Raw genomic sequence first — 15,173 nt, 5'->3', positions numbered from 1 at the left:
GCTAGCTTGTCCGTCTCTCCGGTGACATGTCTGAAGAGGTAAGCGATCTCTTTTGCGGTTAACTTCCATCTTTCTTTGTGGGTATGAGGCTAGATACCTTATCATTTTAGGTCCCGTGTTTAGGCCAATTCAGGGAGGGCACAGCCATTTCTAACTCTGCTGCTGTTTAACTGGTTTTAGCCCACAAGTGTTATGATAATAAAAAAATTGTGGAGCATGTCAAGGCTCTTTGAATGCAGCTTATGAGAGTTGCAAACAGATCCTGATGCAAACGGATCTGGCCTGATAACACCAAGCAGACCTTTCCTAAGGCAAGGTGGAAAAGCCCTTCAATGCATTATGAAAAAAACCCGACCTATATATATTTGGGGTCGAGGATGTGTTTATGCTTTTTTTCACAGAAAGAAAATAAAAGCTGGACCCTTGATGATGTCATGGCTGCAGACATCCCACAGAGGACTTCCAGAGTTCCTGCGGAGAGGTCCTTGGTCTAATCTTCCCTGCCCCCAAGAAGAATGCCTGATAACAGAACCTGCTATGCCACTCTGCAGGGTGTCATCCTGCCTCCAGAGTCCAGGGAGACAGGGCTGAGATAAGTGCCAGAATGTGCTTCAGATAGCTGAATCCAGCTCACCTCACCTAGGAATCCCACCTGCCCTGAAGCACAAATGCTGAGCTCCTTCTGCAGTTTGAACTCTGGTTTGCTTTAAAGCTAAGAAGCAGACTAAACATCTGTTTTAATCCTTGGGACACAAAACTCATTTTAATTAAAATATTAATGCCTCTTCACTTAAGAAGGGGAAAGATTGGGGTTCCTGTTACTGTTGCTCAGAGACTAGAACTGGTGGTATTTGATGACAACAATGTATGTCATTGTACTCTTACTGAAATTGATCTAATGATATTTGTAACTGCTTACAGAGGTTGGAAAAGGTTTGACACATGCTGTAAAATGTTTGGGTTTAATGCATATGTTAAAAATTTTGGATTTAGACCCCTTTTACACTGCACTAATTTTTGGCAAACAGCACTCATAATTTTAATGTGGAGTAGGCATTTAGGAAGGAGGATACCTTAGGCCAGACTAAGGTGAATACTGGGTTTGGAAGGTGCCCTTTCTTCTTGTCTGGAAAACGGAGTTATTGGTGCCCAAAATTATATCATTATATCTTTTGTTTGAGTAGCTCCTCACAGTTTTTTCATTAATGATAGACTCAGGGGCCCAATGACGGGAGTTAGTGTGGATCCTCACCTGACTAGCACACCATACAGAGGCTGTAAAGGCCGGCTCAACATGGCATGGTGCCAGGTACGAGGAACCCTCTCCACATAGCCTAAGACAGGGTGCCCTGTGGTCTGCTTACTTTAATCCTGCTAGATACCTTTTATTTGAAAAGCTCCAAGGAATTAATGCTAATCATCGGGCACACCTCTGTCCCCATGAGAGGTAAAATTGCTTCACCATTCGAGAGGAGGGTCTCTACTTGTCCCAGTTCCTTCTCTTTTAAATCTGACACCAGGGTTGACTCTGACTTGGTGCCCTCCACTTAATAACTGCTTGCCTTTATATAAGAGAGGGGGAATATGTCAGGAGCCATTTCCCCTCTGACAATCATTACAGAAACCATCACCCTGGGGAGTCTACAGAATGCCCCTCACCCAATTAGCAGCTATCTCTTAGCAGAACCCGCCTCACATTCCAGCTATCCAGGGAACTAGGTGTGGCAACTTGTGACTCTTGGCCTACATGACCGAGCTATGTGACCGGGACCACGCAGCGAGATCCAGTTACCCTGCCCCCCATTCCTTACCATATATAAACTGTAACCCGTCCCTAATAAACCGGAGGCTTTGACAAATCTGCTTGGCCTCCTTCTTCTGTCTTAGCTCATTCCCTTCCAGGTAGCGCCCCTCCGAGACCCTGGAGTAACTGATTGCAGGGTGGGTTACAAACCCCTAGACTGAGTAGCCCACTAAACGCAATCGACAGCACAATTTGGGAAAAACGTCTCTGGTGATAACTAACTCAATCCCGCATACACAACAAAGCTTACAGTGTGACCACATCAAAACTGTATGTAAAGTACATGTGACATCTTCCATAAAGATGGGGCCTATGTATTAAGAAGTTCATGATAAGTGTCTGGGAGGATTCATTGTGGTCTCATCTAAACAGTGCAAAAGTCGCCTGGCTATTAACCATGTCTTCTCCCTTAGATTATACATCCCTTTCTTTGAAGGAACAACCTGGTGTGTTTAGCATTTCTGGTTACCCCAGTGCTTGTATGTAAGTACAAGGATCCCCAAACCTTCTAAATAACATGGCAAATACTATGTCTAAGACACTTCATGGCAAAATACCATCTTTATTTTCTTATCTCTGCTTTCCTTTGTAACTGTATCATAGTGGATGTCTTCTGTTTATTAGACAGTGAAATATATTAATTTTTGAAATATGATCATCATGTATCATATATTCGTCAATTTAACTTTCTTGTAGACAATTAAAAATGGGAGTTTCATATAGAAAGCAATAGTTTATAAATAGTTTATAAAGTTAATATAGAAGGAGGACATTGGTGGCACATGCCTTTAATGTCAACACTTGTGAGACAGAGACAGGTGGATCTCTGTGAATTCAAGGCCAATCTGGTATACAAGAGCCACTTACAGGGCTGTTACACAGAGAAACCCTGTCTTGAAAAATTAAAATAAAATAAAACAAAACTAATATGGAGAAGCATTGGCTTGTTCTTCCATCTCTAATTTAATCATGATCCTCTGTTTGCCTTCATTTAGTTTCAAAAAGTCCTATGTGTTACCATTTTATAAATGGTATCTGGATTTAAATTTTAGATCCAAGCACCATACCTTTCTGAGCAAAGTTTTCCTAGTTGCTTTCTATTTTGCTTTATTCTGCTTCAGAGATTAGGTTTCCTGTAACCTCAACTTCTCACAGACTCTCTGTGGTTAGGATGACCTTGAACTCCTGATGCCCTTGTCTCTACTTCTCAAGTACAGGAATTACAGTTGTACCCTACCACACATCGCTAGAATTACTTAACTTCTACAGCTGTATATTTATATGTTATGTTTTTGTGAGGATTCTATTGTTCCTAAACATTTCTTGGTATAAATGATAACATGCTTTGAGTTACAGATTAAAATTTTAAACTAGATGTGCTAAAAAAATTTTCCTTTATTCTCATTTTATGGTTCAAAATTAACTGCCTGTGGTCTATTTCCACTTTGTTTTTTTTCTCCTCCTCCTCCCCCTCCTCCTCCTCCTCCTCCTCCTCCTCCTCCTCCTCCTCCTCCTCCTCCTCCTCCTCCTTCTCTGGGACAGGATTTCTCTGGGTATCTTCTTCTTCTTCTTCTTCTTCTTCTTCTTATCATCCAGATTGCAAAAAAATACTAATGACCTTAGGACTGCAGACTAGTTGTAGGATACTGACAATCATTAAATAAGTCAGCTCATTTTAAAATGTTTTTGAGGAAAAACCAAAGGAGAAAGGAAGTGAAGAAGAAAAAGAAGAAATGTTTCTAGGAGATAAGAGACAGCTCCCCTTAACCTTAAAGTCCATCCAATTCTACAGACACAGCTCTCTGATGAATAAAATTTTACACACATATTAAAAATATGTTTTATTTATTAAGCACAGACAGAGTTCCCTGGTGTGGGAAGTCCTTCTGTCTATGTTTCTTTTTATTGGCTAATGATTTTTTTTTCTGATTCTGTAACATGAAGGCCTGCTTGTTGGGGTTTCTGTCCCACCCAGTACCCCACAGGCAGCAAGTCCCAAAGAAAAATACAAAGAGATCTCCATAAGTTGTAAAACTGATTGACCCATTAGCTCAGGCTACTTATTAGCTCTTGTAGCTTATATTAACCCATTATTCTTATCTATGTTATCCACATGGCTCGGTACCTTTCTTAGCTGGGTAGATTACGTCTTGCTTCTTTTGTGGTCTGGGCAGGACTGGCAGAGGGAACTTCCTACTTCCCAGAATACTCCTGTTCTCTTTGCTTCACCTCCACTTCCTGTCTGGTTGAACCACCTATACTTTCTGCCTGGCCAATCAGCATTTATTTAAAACATGATTGACAGAATATAGACAATTCTCCCACACCATGTTTCCATTTTCTTTAATCCTTTTTTAATTTTTTTTAAATTTTTTCATTCAAAAATTTATACTTCCTCTCCACCCATTCCCCTCCTGCTCCCCCACTCTCCCTGCTCCCTTCCCCTCCCTGATTGAGATAGGGCAGGAAACCCTGCCATGTGAGAAGTCCAAGCCCCCCCCATATCCAGGCCTAGGAAGCTGTGCATCCAAATAGACTAAGATCCCCAAAAGCCAGTACATGCAGTTAAAACAAGTCCCAGTGCCTTTATCAATGGCTTCTCAGTCAGCCACAACCAGAGAGTTTGGTTTTATCACATGCTCATTCAATCCCAGTCCAGCTGGATTTGGTGAGCTCTCATTAGATCAGGCACACTGTCTTAATGGGTAGACCAACCCCTCACGGTCCTGACTTCCTTGCTCATCTTCTCCCTCCTTCTGCCCTTCAACTGAACCTTGGGAGCTCAGTCCATTGCTCTGCTAGGGTCTCTGTCTCCATCGCCATCTCTTGCTTTACAAAGATTCTACGGTAATATTCGAGATAATCATCAGTGTAATAATGGGGCAAGAACAGTTCAAGCACCCTCTTCTCTGCTGTCCAAGGACCTAGCTGGGGACATCCCCATGGACACCTGGGATCCCTTCTAGAGCCAAGTCTCTTGCCAACCCTAAAATGGCTCCCTTAATGTAGATATATGGCTCCTATATCCACCCTTCCTCCATCTCCACCCTTCCATTCCCACAAGTTCTCCCCAGCCTTTCCCTTTTCTCTTCCCTCTCCCCCTCTCCCTCTTCCCTTCCCCCAACCTCACCCTGACCCCTATCCCTACCCCTATGCTCCCAACGTTTGCCCAGCAATCTTGTTTGCTTTCAATTTACAGGAGGATCTATATATGTGTTTCTTTGGGTTCACCTTGGTATTTGGCTTCTCTAGGCTTGTGAACTATAAGCTTGCTGTCCTTTGTTTATGGCTAGAGTCCACTAATGAGTGAGTACATACCATATTCATCTTTTCAGGTCTGTATTATCTCTCTCAGGATAATGTTTTCATTTTCTATCCATTTGCATTCAAAATTCAAGATGTCTTTGTTTTTTACTCAATGTTTATACACATTGAGTAGTACTCTAATATGTATATATTCCACACTTTCTTTATTCATTCTTCCATTGAGGGGCATCTAGGTTGTTTCCAGGTTCTGGCCATTACAAATAATGCTGCAATGAATGTAGTTGAACAAATGCTTTTGTAGTATAATTGGGCATCTCTTGGGTATATTCCCAAGAGTGGTATTGCTGGATCCTGAGGTAGGCTCATTCCCAATTTCCTGAGAAACTGCAACAATGCTTTCCAAAGTGGTTGCACAAGTTTGCATTCCCACCAGCAATGAATGAATATTCCCCTTATTCCACATTCTCTCCAGCATAGGCTATCATTGGTGTTTTTGATTTTAGCCATTCTGACAGGTGTAAGATGGTATCTCAAAGTTGTTTTGATTTGCATTTCCCTGATCGCTAAGGAGGTTGAGCATGACCTTAAGTGTCTTTTGGCCATTTGAACTTCTTCTGTTGAGAATTCTCTGTTCAGTTCAGTGCCCCTTTTTTAATTGGGTTAATTAGCATTTTAAAATCTAGTTTCTTGAGTTCTTTATATATTTTGGAGATCAGACCTTTGTCTGATGTGGGGTTGGTAAAGATCTTCTCCCATTCAGTAGAATGCCTTTTTGTCTTAATGACAGTGTCTTTTGCTTTACAGAAGCTTCTCAGTTTCAGGAAGTCCCATTTATTCATTGTTTCTCTACACTGTTTGTCTGTGCTACTGGGGTTATATGTAGGAAGTGGTCCCATGTATTGTAGTCTACTTCCCACTTTCTCTTTTATCAGGTTCAGTGTGGTCAGATTTATAGTGAGGTCTTTAATCCATTTGGACTTGAGTTTTGTGCATGGTGATAGATATGGATCTATTTTCATTCTTCTACAGGTTGATATCCAGTTATGCCAGCACCATTTGTTAAAGATGCTATCTTTCTTCCATTGTATACCTTTAGCTCCCTTGTCGAAAATCAGGTGTTCATAAGTTTGTTCTGGGTTAATATCTGGGTCTTTGATTCAATTCCATTGGTCAACATTTCTGTTTTTATTCCAATACCACGATCAACTCAAAAAATCAGTAGCCCTCCTACACACAAAGGATAGAGAAGCAGAGAGGGAAATCAGAGGAACTTCACCTTTCATAATAGCCACAAATAGCATAAAGTATCTTAGGGTAACACTAACCAAGGAAGTGAAAGGTCTATTTGACAAGAACTTTAAGACTATGAAGAAGGGAATTGAAGAGAACACCAGAAAATGGAACAATCTCTGATGCTCTTGGATAGGTAGGATCAACATAGTAAAAATGGCAATTCTACCAAAGGCAATCTATAAATTCAATGCAATCCCCATCAAATTCCCAACAAAATTCTTCACAGATCTTGAGAGAACAATGATCAACTTTATATGAAAAAAAATCCAGTATAGCCAAAACAATCCTATACAATAAAGGAACTTCTGGATGCATTACCATCCCTGACTTCAAACTCTATTACAGAGCTACAGTAATGAAAACAGCTTGTTATTGGCTAATGATTAAAGCTGCTTCGACCAATGTCTTAAAAGAGTAAAGCCAGGCTAAAAGAGAGAGAGAGAGAGAGAGAGTCAGGGAGGTGCCAGGTGGAGTCAGGGAGAAACCATCTAGACTCCAGAGGAAAAAGTCATGAACTGCTAACCAAATCCTGGCTGGTAGGCCATGAACTTTATGATAAAATATAAAATAATAAAATAATAGAAATGGGTTGATTTAATATGTAATATCTTGCTAGGAATATACTACACTCATTGCCCAAGTAGTGTTTTAAATAATATAGTTTTGTGTGATTATTTCAGTTCTGAACCTGGAAACTAGCGAACGAGCAACTTCTGACTACATTTCCCCTCATTATCCTTTTATACTTATAACAGATATTTGCATAAAATTGATATCATCTTTGATGTTGTGGTCAACCTGAAAATTATCTAAAGTATATAGAAATATGCACATATTTCCTGTACAAATACCAAATTTTATAGAAGAGACTTGTGCCTACATGTAGTAGTTCTGGGAGCAATCTTATGAACAGTCAACAATGCTGTGTGGTAAGAGGTTACAGAAAACTGTCATGGAATGAAGCACACAGTGCACTGGACTTGTGGACTGGGACCATGGATTGTCAATTCCTGTGATGTAGGACATGCTGCATTGCAGGAAAAGGAGACAGAAGCAGACACCAGAAAAGATCCTAAAGTACCAGAGATACTTCAGATACAATGAGACCAGAATTTACAACAACCTGGATTTTATCCTGAATGATAGAGTTGATATAGAGTGATAAAAGCCAATAAATAAAAGCCAATAAATAATCCTAACAAATGTTTCTTGTTTTATCTGTGTGTGTCATTTCTTATTTCTGTCTTTTCTTAATTTGTCACCCTTGAAAAATCTGAATATTTTATTGTAAAATAGAGAAAGCTTCATACAGTCCTCATTTTGATGGTTTTTACTAAAGTCTAGGAATAAGAACTGTCATATTTCAAATTAGTAATATAATGTATTACAATGTAGTACAGTATAGTGTTGTGGTGATCTGTTTAACCTTAATAAACAATAAATTTCCTCATCTGTGAAATGCCCAAATAACATTTATTTCACAAATTTAGATTTTATAAAACAATTCTTATGAATTCCAAAGTCAAGTGCCTGATACAGGCTATTATTTAACAAACAGTAGTTTTGCTTCCTTCCTCCCTCCCTTCCTCCTTCCCTTCTTCCATCTTTCCCTCCCTCCCTTCCTCCCTCCCTCCCTCCCTCCCTTCCTTCCTTTTTTGTTTTTTTTCTGAAAGTATTGTTCATTTTTTTTCTTTTTTAATTTTGACTAATAGTTATTTTGATGACTTTAGAAAGCTCTATTTCTTATCCCTAAGATATAAGAAACTGCATAGAACTTCTGTCCTGAGAGATTGGCTCTATGTCCTGCGGTGGCTCTTCTGTATGAAATTACATCGAATGCTACAGTTACTAATCACTGAAGAGGCCCCATGAACATGGGTTGGTTATGTGGAAGTACCTGCTTTGGTATTCATAGAAAGCTAAGTCATCTCCACTGCTCCAGGCACTTCAATGACTTCCCCCTCAATATCTAAACCTATGGAATGTCTTCCAAATCCCTTTCCACCTGCCACCATTCTTCCTGGTTTGATCTCCACACCACATCGGGCATGCATGTTCCCCTACAACACAGGCATGTTCTCCCTTTGCATTTGCCAGTACAGCTTCCTAGAAGGCTCATCTCTCAGATACTCTGTCTTGTTTTTGGTGTCTAGTACTTAGGATTCATTGCTCTCACTGCCACATCCTGGGTTCTATTCTCAGTTGGGGAACCAATGTTTTAATTTGCAAAGCAATCCTAGATAAGAAGATGACATGTGATAGGGCTCACATGAAATGTTTTTTTATTAGGGGAAAGGGAATGGGAAAGGTGGGGGAGTAGGAGGACAGATCTCTAGAGACAGGATTAGTGGAAGAGAAGAGAGAGGGTGGGAGAGAGAGATTCATGAAGTAGGCAAGGTCCACCTTTCAAAATGGCATATAAAGAATGTGCATAGGAGGTATTCTTAGTGACTGCAGGTGAGGAGATATCCTGTCAGGACCCCAAGGGCAGGCCAGTACAGATGACTGAATACTAGAACACAGTAGGTACTTTTTTTCTGAGTGAATGCATGAACTCTGTACACATTTTGTCTATTCTACCAAAGCAAACTATTGATCATTTAGTCACAAAACATGTCCTTTCTGTGTTTGTTGTTTGTTCACGGAGAGATCTAATCCCTGTGCTGTGATTTTCCCACACTTTCAGGTGTTACCTAATGGGTCAAGGTTGTTTCATTTATTTCACTAGTGAGCAAGTATTTTCTCTTCAAACACCTTGCTGTGACTTTATTCTATTACTTATTCCTTCAGGTTTTCATTCCAGCTGATGGCTTGTAGGATAATAATCACAATGAGGGTAGACAAACTTTCCAGTCACTTGATTTGGGATCATAAAGAGTAGCGTTGATGAAATCTCACTGCCTTTCTCAGTCTTCATTTTCTTAATTTTACTTCAACAAGTCCTTTCCCATCCTTTTGCTAGGTTTGAACACAGGAAAAGAAAAACTCACATCTTCCCATCATGCTGGTTCACTGGAATCCTCTCAGCAGTGTCAAATTCTCCACTTTCCCCTGACCCTCATGTAAAGATTATAATGAAGCAGATTTGATGACTTTGAGATGATTTCCTGATTTTAGCTTTTATAATTTAATAGTTCCTAAACCAAAATCCTAAAATGTTGACAATCACACAGTTTCCAAAATATAGGAATAATGTCCAATTAAAAATGTTGCAATGTTATTGATAAAAGCAAGTTCAGTTAGGTCATAGAATGCAATTTCCTAACAACTTGACACTTTTTCTACCTCAGTTTCTGGTTCTTTTCCATACTCCCTCATCTTGTGTTATCCTTTGAGTGTTACCTCAGTCTACCACATTTCTTTCACTCAGGTTGCTAACTTTTCTGGCACTGGAGAGGACTGCTTTACTCAATGCTGACTCTTGGGAGTGCAACTGCACTACAGCTGAGTCAAAGTGTTGTTCTGTACCAGGGTCTGGAATGGGCTTGCTCTTACAGCAAGTCTGCCGTGTTTCCAAAATGCTTTTCTGATCATAAATGTAAACAGTTAGTTATTCATGGTCATGTAACTAAGGCTGAAGAGAAGCTCAGTTCATGTTTCATGAAGGCTACTTGAAAAAAAGTAGCAATGTGTAAGCCTTTTCTCTCTGAAGTTGTAGTTACTGCAGGCAAGCTGTCCTATGCTAGTCAACACTCAAAGAAACGCTGCTTCCAAGCAATACTTTTTAATTAATGTGCATATGTCTGTGTGTAAGAGAGTTGGATATTTTGTTACAATACAGATTAGAATTGATAATTATCTTGATCTTGTCACAGTAAAATAGATGGAGAGACAACAGACAGACAGAGAAACAGACAGACAATGAGTGAAAGAGATTACAATGTGGTGTCACATGCAAACAATGTAATATTAAATCAAAACAAGTCAAATGCTGAATGATTGTAAATGTTTTAGAGTTTGGCAATAGTAAAAGCAATATTGAGGATCTCAAGGAGAAGTAAAGACAAATTTGTAACTAGAAGCCTATCTTGATAGCAAATTCTTCCAGTTAATAATGGGATATGCAATATAAAGAAAAATATAGCAAAGTGTAAGCAATAGTACTCCAACTTGTGAAAACAAACATGATAAACTAATAATTATATTCAAGAAGATGAAAATATGATCTAGAAAGTGATAATTGTGAGATAAGATCTTATGCTTCAGGCTAAATATACAAAGGATGACATGAACAGAATGGCTCTCCAGGAAGCTAGGACACCTCATTCTCCACAGAGGTTTTGCTTTGCCATACAGGGCACAGCACCTCTGTGGGAAGTCTAGTGACTAACTGGGAAGTGGTAACCACAGTCCATTTTATAATCAAGGAGATACATTACAAAGAAGGGGGTAGGCAACTACAGCTGTCTGCCGCCTAATCCTAGAGATTAAATAGAAATCTACCACACTGTTGAGAGACAGATCTCTCCAAGGCTCTCTCAGAAGCCCCAATGAAAGAATAAAAGGAAATCAATACTTTTCCTTGCCCAGGGTTGAATTTGGCAAAACCAATCTACAGTTGTGGCCAACCCCTCAAAGACCTTAATGTTTTGGTCCTGGGTCCTTGGGTATTTCCCTCTTAAAAGGTCGGAATTTTCAGCTCAAGGTCACTCACTGTCTGTTTGTTCTATCATATATTTTAGATGCTCCATGTTCCCTTTGTTCATGACTGCTTGGTTAGCTTCCTGCTGCTTTCATCCCATTGTGTGATGGATTTTTCTGACTCTGTCCCATTTCTCCCCTGGAAATAGTGCATAAGATGCTGTATTTTTTAAATAAACTTGATTGACATAAGACATAGCTTCTGCAAGACATCTCAATCTCACCTGTTCTATCTTCTTTATCTCTGACCCCTTACGACTATGAAAGTGGTTGCATGCAGATTTAATGGGCTATCCTAGTAGAAGCTTGGAGGACAGTGTGGTGAGAGTAATAGGAAAATTAAGGCCAGCCCAGGAAGATTCAAGGGGGAGCAATATCAGCAACTGAATTTAAAGACTATACTTGCGATATTTTGACAAAGAATGTGGCTGCTTTTGTCCTTGTCCTGATAATTTCCCTAATCCTCAGTAGAAGAGTTTTGAATTAATTTTTTTGGCAGAAGAGATTTCAAGAGATTCTGAAATCTCTATAAAGCAGTGATTACTGTTATGTAGATGCAAAATGAGAAAAAAATATAAACAAGCCAAAAAGAAATACAGAATATAGTTTGAAGAGAGAAAGAGCACAAGGAAATTTAATATTGGAGCCAAGGATTGAGCTAAGGAGATAGGGAGAAATATAATACTGGATGTGATGCCTTTAAGGAAAAACTCTTCACAACTAATCATACAAATTTTGAAAAGGTCTAAGAAATTATCTGTCCTAAAAGAGCAACAATGAATCAAAGTTTAGGCAAATATAACTCAAGGAGGGGGCCAGGTTCCTCCCCAAACAGGCAATAGAATTTGGCTCTGGGTTTGCAGTCATAAAGAATACAGAAGTAAAGGGATTGTAATTCATGATTAAGGAGTGCCTCAGAGGTTAAGAGGGTAGTAGGGAATTCCGATTCCCTGCATTGAAGCCCAGAGACAGACACTATTCTATGAAACTGTGAAAATGAAGCCTGGATTTCATTGGAAACTCCAAGATATTAGAGGTGCCAGAGTTATGGGATAGCTACCAAGGAGAGCTCTAGATAGGGAATGGAAGCAGCCCAAGAAGAAGATGTATGTGGCAATCTGCAAATCTGGAAGGGAGGAGCCATTGGTGCCCTTTGACCTCCAATGTGGAGTTCCAGGATTTGCAGTTTGCCCTGCTTGATTTCAGTTTTACTTTCATCCAGTGTTTCTGTACCATGGCCCATTCACTCCCTTTTGAAAATGTAATATGTAGTTGTGCCATTATGTAATTTTGTTTCTTTGATATTACAGAGGATTACAATTATGAGATTGCTGTGTATATCAGAAGAGACTTTGGACTTTGAACTTTTAAACAGTCTTGAGACTGAAAGATTATGGAGACTTATGAAGTTTAATTGAATGTATTTTGCATTATGGTATGGCCATAAACCTATGGGGGCACTGGAGTGGAATGTGGTGGTTTGAATGACACTGTCCCACATAGGCTTATATGTGTGAATGCTTAATCTCCAGAAGCTTGTTTGGGAATGAATAAGAGTTGAGGGCTTGTTGGAGGAAGTGGTTAATTAGATATTTCAAAAGCCTCCTCCGTCCTAATTAATTCTGTCTCTCCTTCTCTATGGATCAGGATGGAAGCTCTAAACTACTGCTTTAACACCATGCCTGCATGCCATTTGCCTTTTTCCCCATGATGATTATGGACTCTAATACTGAAAATGTGAGCCCCAATAAATGTTTTTTTTTTTCCTAAGTAGCACAGCATCAGTAACGATCATGAGGATTTAAGTGAAAACACATCTAGAAAAGATTCCTGGTTTCTAGTTCTACATGAAGGAGCATGGAAGGTTCCAGTTCATCCTCACAACAAACACCAAGGTGAGCCACCTAAAAAATAAACAGCTCTTCTAGACTGTGCAAGAGAAGAAAGGGCACAAGACAAAGCCATACCTGCTCATATGTAAAAGTAAAGACCCTTTATTCAAGTTTGAACTTGGACTCTCCATGTCTCTAAGGTATTAGCATGATCAGAGATTTCTAACCCAGTTGGGGCAGGACTTTTATAATAGCAGAGGTTAGGGTGAAGGATTTCTAAGCTTCAGAACATTTACTGACATTTTTGTAGGGATGTCCTGTGGAAGAGAGGGTGGGTGTATGCTTGGCTATGAAATGTTAGATATTTTCTCTTGGACAGTCCTGTTCCTGGGTGGCACCCTGGTGGTCTTTCTTGGAACCATGTATTGCCTTAGGGTAAACTGAAACTCAGGTTTCTATTAAGGTTGTCATGGCTGGGCCCTACACCCCTAGCACTAGATAGGCAGAGGAGCAAGGGCAGGGAGTCATGTTTCTTGGGAGCCCTGTTTAGCACTGCTCTCCCACCATGGTGCTGCTGCATATTTGATCACACAGTGATCTCCAAGATTGAGTTATAAAATCAACCTTGTTCAAGAGCCAGGGCCAGCAACCAGTTGACAGGAAGTAGCCATAGAGAGTAAGGGGAAGTCAGGAAAGCTGGTAGAGAAATGCACAGGAAATACTAAAGAGGGACATTAAGTCTGGTGGCCAGTTTGGTTTTTGTATGGCAGAAAAGGTCTCTTTTGAGAAGGTAGCTAAGGAGGAAGGTCAGCTGGTTGCTCCTGGGCCTCACTGTGCTATCATGCTTTTGCCTCTGCATCTGACTCCCAAATCTTTATTTATTGGTAAAATCACAAGGTTGAGATTTAGTTTAAAAGCAACACTATGGGACCACAGGCAAAACCAGAAAACTTTATCTGCAATTAGAAAAGTGCTAAGGAATCAGTGTGGTAAAGTTGACAGTTATAAACACCAATGAAAGCCAGAGAGGAGGCATTCACATCTGTGAGATTTGTCTTTAGAATATTGAACAGGTTCTCACAGTAAATATAAAACAAACTTCTCAATATCATAGTAGGGGAGAAGAAAACCATTTTTAAAATATATGGCTAAATCACTCGGCTTTTAATAGAAGAGGCCTCAGAAATAACAATAATAACAACAACAAACCCTAAGAATCTAATATAAGAGTAGATTTATTACAGCCCAACTCACCAGGGAATAGGAAATACATTCTCTACTCAGCTCACCTTTCCTCACAGAGAAGAAAAAAAAAATCAACTTTAGCTCACTCTAGCTTTCTGTGTTGAAGGGAAATGCCCAACTGCAGCTGCTCTAGGTAGCCACTCCCTCTTCATGGAAGAAAAAAAAACTGAAGATACAATGGGGAATTTTTTGTCAGAGCACAAGAACACCAAAAACCTGAAACATTATCACACTTCTCTGACCCTGCACCTAACCAGCAAAATAAAGTTCTAACTCTGCACTTCTTTTACCTGGATCATTGTGTCTGGTTGTCTAGAAAAAATCACAAGGCACTGTACAATTCAAAACATGACTGGAAGATCAAGAACAATGTTTAGAAGAAGACATGTCAGGGGTTGGGGAATTACAACCAATGACATCACCTTCTACCCACTGGGTGACTACATTAAGAAAAAAGTTTCTCCAGTATGAATAAAATATTAAGTGTGAGTGAGAATGTGGGGAAATTGATGCCATTATTCACTTGGTCGGGGAAAAGTAAAGCAGTGTCACCATAGTGGAGCACTGTGGTAAGCACTCAAAAGAGAGTCAGAGAAAGAAAGAAAATAGTTTGATCAACATGCAGCTGGACAATAGTAATGCATTCATTTAACTCTAGAACTAAAGATGCAGAAGGGAGCAGATATGATCTTTGTCAGTTCCAGAATAGTCAGGGATATACAGAGAGGAACATATCTCAAAAACCAAAACAAAACCAGCCAAACAAACAAACAAAAACAGCTCAGCTTCAAAAAAGACATCTATGTCACCCCTTCAAGACCCAGAGAATAGTGTGAAATAGGGATAGAGGGATTGACTGTAGGAGCTGAAGATGAGGAGGAGTGAGGTGGGATGTTGTTTTCTGGACATGTCAGGGCCACTATGAACATGGAAGCTTGCAAGGGAGCCAGAGGGAAGGGGAGAAGAAAGGAAGCATGGAAAATAAGGAAGGAAGGAGAGAGGAAATAAGGAAGAAGAGAAGAGTGGAAGGAAATGCAGGTAGATGGAGGACAGGCTGAGAAGAGCAAGGGTCAGAGGAAGTAGAATGGTAT

This window comes from Alexandromys fortis, unplaced genomic scaffold (genome assembly GCF_014885135.2).
Source record: "Alexandromys fortis isolate MF-2015 unplaced genomic scaffold, M_Fortis_MF-2015_v1.1 scaffold_307, whole genome shotgun sequence".
Lineage (NCBI taxonomy): Eukaryota > Metazoa > Chordata > Mammalia > Rodentia > Cricetidae > Alexandromys > Alexandromys fortis.
The sequence above is the reverse complement of the archived record's forward strand: the minus strand, read 5'-3'. Positions refer to the sequence as shown.